Source organism: Corvus cornix, chromosome 2 (genome assembly GCF_000738735.6).
Source record: "Corvus cornix cornix isolate S_Up_H32 chromosome 2, ASM73873v5, whole genome shotgun sequence".
NCBI classification, from domain to species: Eukaryota; Metazoa; Chordata; class Aves; order Passeriformes; family Corvidae; genus Corvus; species Corvus cornix.
In genome coordinates, this window is record NC_046333.1 from 15,280,950 (window position 1) to 15,286,949 (window position 6,000).

A 6,000-nucleotide genomic window follows, 5' to 3' on the forward strand; every position below is an offset into this window, starting at 1 on the left:
GGCGAGAGATGGAAATGAGCGAAGGCAGGGAGGGACTCCACGAGGTGTATGTGTAGCCCAAGAGGACAGGGTGGCAGGAAGGTGTCCATCGAACCTCCAGAGGTGAAGTGCCACAGCCAGTGATGAGCCTGGGGGCTTATCAAGGCTGCTGGCCAAGCAAAGGGTTGCCCTGTTCTCTAACGCTCACTTACAGTAAGCCAAGGTCAACTTTTCTCCCCCTTCTGTTACAATTTAACCACAGCTGGCACCCAAGTACTGTGCAGCTGCTTGCTCACCCCCTCCCCATCCCTGGAGGGAAAGAAAGAACACAAGGGACTCAGGGAAAAAAAAGGAAAAGAAAACAAAACTTGTGGGTTGAGACAAGAACAGTTTAATAATTGAAACAAAGTTAAATGTGATAATGATAATAATAATAATAGATATTGTAATTTAAAAGAAGAAAAAATAAAGCTGAATAAAAAATGAGTGATGTACAGTTCAATTGCTGACCACACACTGACCAATGCCCAGCCCATCCCTGAGCAGCAATTGACTCCCTCTGACCAGCTCCCCCCAGTTTATATACTAAGCATGATTTTCTGTGGTGGGGAACATGCTTTGGCCCAGTCAGGGGCAGGTCTCCTGGCTGTGCTCCCTCCCAGATTTTTGTGCTCCTCCTCACTGGCAGAGCATGAGACACTGGAAAGTCCTTGTCTTAGTCTAAGCACTACTTAACAACAACCAAAACATCAGTGTGTTATCAACACGAGTTTTGTTCTAAATCCAAAACACAGCACTGTACCAGCTACTAAGGAGAAAAATAATTCTATTCCAGCTGAAACAAGAACACATTCCCCCTCCAAAAAAAAAAAAAAAAAAAAAAAAAGGAAAGAAAAACACAGTTTGCCCAAAGAGGAAGTCTGCAAAACTCGTGTGAATTTCCAGTGTAGGTCAAAGTCTTCCCTTTGTCAACTGCTTGTTCAAATTGCAAGTGAACGGGAGCTGCTGCGTGTGGTCCTGGTGCAGGTAAGCTCATGGCAGAGCTGACCCTGAGCAGAGCCTGTGTCTGTAACCCACCATCTCTGCAGATGCTCCTTCAGTAGCCTTTATTCACCAGTGGTACAGAGATCCCCTCCGAAATCTGAACTGTTTCTCCTTATTTTTGTGTGTAATGACAGTAGTTTCCAAGCCTGACCTGGTGTCCCCACCACCCATGCAGCTTCCCTCCCATCTCACAGTGCTTGCTCTCCCTCTGCAGCTCTGTCTGGTCCTCAGGAGCCACTGTCTGCACTGCACATCCTGCAGCGTGGTGGCCCTCTGATACAGGTGTAGAGGGACTTAGTGGGAGGCTGGCACATGGATCCAGTACACTCTCTGCACTGGGTCCCCAGCCCCTCGGATGGCATCTGCCAGTAGTGGCACGGGTGGAGGTGTTTAGGGACCCCTGCCTCCTTCTCCCACTGAGCTCCTGCCATGGTGCCTGGAGGTGTCTGGTTCCAACTGCTGTCCTGAGCAGAGCCAGAAGCATGGCTGTGCCCCAGGGATGACAGCAGCCCGGTGACACTGTGCTCCCATCCCCCAGATACTGGTGGCCCAAAGACAATCTGGACCCCTGGGAGCACTGGGACACTGGGGCTGGGTACTATGAGGACCACAGCTGTACTTTCTGGCATACAGAGATGGCAATAAGCCAGCAAAGGCTTCCACTAAGGGACGTGTTTGAAAAGTGGTCTAAAAACCCCATGTGATGACTGGGCTAACTGGCTCCCTGCCCACCCTGCAGACCCTCTGAGGAGGGACACGTATACTGCATCCTTGTGGGTTTGAGTGTAGGTGGTTTTGAAAGAACAGGAGACCAGATTTCACTGTCTCAGGCAGAGCTGGCCAAACACCATGGCATTTCCAAGTACGCACTGAGTTGTCTTCAGGGAAAATCAGACCATTTTCTGCATAAGAAAGAATATTTTAAAGCAAGCAACAAGTACCCTGTGACGTTAAGTTGGCTCTTTCTTAGAAATATGAAAACATCTTTGGCTACAACCTATCGATAATTCATTTTGCCAAAAGAGCAACATTTCCAGGAAGAGAAATAAGCCAAATAATGTTAAAAATGTTCGGGAAGATCTGTCTCCCTTTCTGCACTGTTTTATGCAAGTAGTACCCCAGCTAGGCTGTACTTCCCAGCCTTGCAGCAAGACTCCGGTATTAACTGCAGCATCTTCTCTTGGCCTTCTCTGTACTATGTGTGGGTAAGTGCAGATTTGATAAGAAGTCAGAAATTACCTGGAAGGAGGAGGCCTCAAGGTGAGTCTCTGAGTACACATATCTCAAAGAGAGATGTGGTATTTCTTCCTGCACCCCATGAAATTTGTAAATGGGGCTGAAGCATTCCCTGTTCCATGGTGAAGGGGAATGACTTCCAAAGCGAATTTGCACATTCAGACACCTGAAGTCAGAATTAGTGCACGTGCCTGTCCCTGCACACCCCTTGTTCTGGCGTACCAAAGGACAGGAGGGGCCACCCAGAAAACCCCTCCATAGGCAGGTCTCGGGTAAGAGCCACTTTTTTTTGCCTCCAGACCACTTGTTAGGACACATGGGAAACCAAACCAGCATGGTAGGAAGGCTGCTGGAGATGGGCAGCAATAGAGACCTTCCATCACTCAGCTGCATGGGGAAAGGAGGAAAATTCTGTATTTATACAAGGAAATACAGTGCTCCTTCCAAACTTTAGGTCCTTGCAAACTTCAGCTAACTCCAGCTGTTGTATGCTGGAATTCTGCCTTTCCTTAGACTCTAATGTTTTGCATGCCCAGCCTTTGCATGTCAGTTGATACGATTCTAGATTTTGCAATACTGCTGGTTACAGGACTTCATAGTGCCTTTTTGATTGGAAAGGCTCTTATTTATATTTAGGAAGTGTTTTAGTGAACTGGATAGGGCTGCTATAAGAAAAGTCATCATGTCAGAGTCAAGCTTCTCATAGACGTAATTAGTACGAGAAGCCATGAAGATAGATCATCTTCTCTGAAATGATACTGTTGGTGTTGTATTAGTAAATGTTGTTCCAGCACGATCACCTCTGTCCCTGAAAGATTAAGAAATGAGGCAGAGTTAGACACCAGGGAAACATGTCCAGCTATTAAATATGGGCCTGCTGAGGATGACTCGTGTCTGCAACATTCCTGGCCGGGTGCTCCTCTCCCAGGTCCCTTGAGGGATTATTCAACTGAAGTCATGCACTGACAGTGACATAACAGTTTCAGACCCACGGCTTGAAAATACAAACAAACAACTCGGTGCATAAGATTGCAGACACAATTTCAAGTTTAATTTATAAGGCCACTTTAAGTTTGGAAATTTTTATTTTTACAGACATGGGGATATATTTTCAAAGCTTGAATGGGATAGCCCAAATAACTGAGTGTGACCTTGCAGTCTGCTCCATGTGGAGCAGGGGTTGGACTAGAGATACTTCCTGATCCATGGGCACCCAACTTTGAGGGGAAGCAGGAGAAAGCTGGGCCACCCTGCACACTGTTGCCCACTGACCCATGTTGTGGAGAGAGAGTAGAGACCGATACACAAAAATACAGGCACAAAAAGGCAAACCTTGTCTCCCTTCAGCATTTGCCTGGACCCTTGCCTCTGTCTGATGTCCCAGAGCATTGGGATCCTTCCTCTTCTGTGCTTGATTACCTCAGCCTCCTACCCAATCTCACAAGATCTCAGGAATGGATTTTATAAATTTCACCTTCTCAAGACACAGTGTTTTTCATTCCCTCTCCCTGCAATTCTCCCAGGTTATTCCTTGTGCCTGGATGAAGCTACAGGAGGAGACTTGTTTTCCCCATTCAGGCAACTTTTAACATGCTGTGGGGCAATGTCCCCCCATGCTTTCCTCCTGCCTGCCTCTGTCACCTTCTGTCCCCTCTCCCCTGCAGTCACCGAGAGAGGGACAACCAGGACCTCAGTGCTTTCCTGAGTGGTATGCTGGGCTGGCTTGGATGTCATGTATTTTGGGAAGCCACTGGTTATGGGATCAGGTCGTGTGCTACCCACCAGCTGGTGCTGAGTGTGGCTCCCAGCACACTGCTGTAATACAGAGTCCAATGATTAAGGATTATTTCCACTTTCCAAGCAATGTCAATGTCTCCACCTCATTTCCTCTCAGGACACGAGACAGTACATCCAAAGCTGTTCCAGTGCCAATGTGTGAGTCAAAGCCATTGGGTGATGCATGCACCAAAAGGAAATGGGGATGCAGAAGCTGTCCAGAGACACAGGATGTAGTCTGTTTATATGCCTGGTGCATTTACATAACATCCACATATAATTTCAAATAAGACCTTTACTGGCCTTTAACTAGCACTGCACACTTTTCAGGACACTAACTAGCAACTCTCTGTGCCATGATGAGCAGGCTGGTGTTTCTCACTTTAAATCCCTCCTCTAAGAAAAGGAACGGTGCACTTTGTGTTACCCTGCCCTCAAGTACCCTAAGACATTTACACCTTTGCTAGGGTGATTCTTTCATGCCCCTTGCCTTGCATCTGCCCATATCCCACTAGTCTGTATGGAGCTATCTAGGCAGCAAAATAGGCAAGCTGCCTGCTTTCAGTGAGCCTGTTCCTGCCCCAGCCAAGCCATGGCAGCTGAGCTGCCCCCTGTCACTCAGCCACTTGAGCCCTGAGCCACTCATTTACAGCAGTATCCTTACAATTATCTCCTCCCCAGCAGCTGGCAGCATAGTCCTGGGCACGCACCTCAGAAACCCCACACAGAGCCCACCTCTTTCACTTCTGCTGGGTCAACAGGCAGCCACATGTACTTAAAGAGATGTGTTGCTGCTAGTGATGAGCTTCCCACAGCTTTCCATCCCCGGGTAGTGCACGCAGGATTATTCACAACCTCCACAGCTCCCATGGGCTCACTCCTGGTGCGTCGCTGACTCCCTGTGTCACGCCACTGACTGTACAGGCCTGCTGCCAGCAGCAGGAGATCTTCTGTGCTTGTCCTGCTTGGTAAATGGTCTCCCTCACTGAAAGGAAAGCTGTGGCCCTCAGGACTGCAGGGGGAATGTAGCTCCCCCCAGTTTGGGCTGGGCATTTCAGCAATGGCATATTTCCTGTCTTGTGCCTCCCTCCAAAGTGGTTCCCCAGCCTCTGAGGTGCTTTCCACAGCAAGGTTTTGGGGAGTCCCTGAGGGTTGGTGGAGATGCCCAGGGGACCAGGCCTTGCTGCAGACCAGCTTGGACAGAGGAGAAACCTCTAGTGTGGGGCAAAATTAACAGAGCAGATGTGTGAGATAGAGACAAGAAATGGTTGAGAACCCTAAAATATGAAAGGAATAATTATCATTTTGTCTAACCTGTTGCATAAGACAAGCCAAATGACTCCTCACAGAAACTCCTTCAGCTCCTCTGCCCTGCCCTGCCCCCAGTGCAGAAGGAATAGAGAGCAGTGGATGAAGTACTTCAGAAATACAAGAAGACCCAAATGCCACTGCTGAGGGATCCCAGCTGTAAAAACTGGCCTCATGGACATGAGCTACGCGGATTTCTGCTGCACACAGAAATGCAGGAGGACCTGCACTGAGCCGGGCTGGGCAGTGTGGGCACTGTGAGCACCCCTGCACTGGGGCAGGAGCAGCAGAGGGTCCTCTCATGCCTCTGCTGATGGCAGTGCAAAGTGCTATGTTGGAAGGACACCGGAGCTGGCTATGGTCTCAGGTCCATTCCGTGCTCCCAGCATTGTGCATGCCACTCCAGGAGTCACACCCCTGTCTATGGCTTCATCTGTCTCATGTCTCCATGTTTTTTGAGTCCCTAATCCTTTCTGCTCTCATCCTTCTCCTTTATGGAGCAACAAGACCCAGGCTTTGCCTTCTCTCCCAGGCTGTTGCTCGATGCCCCAATGGTTTTAGTGTACTTCCAGCAGATGGAGTGAGCACTCATGGGCTCCAAAGTGTTAGCATTCCCCTGCCCACCTCCCCTGTGACTTGCCCACCCTGCCCACCCAC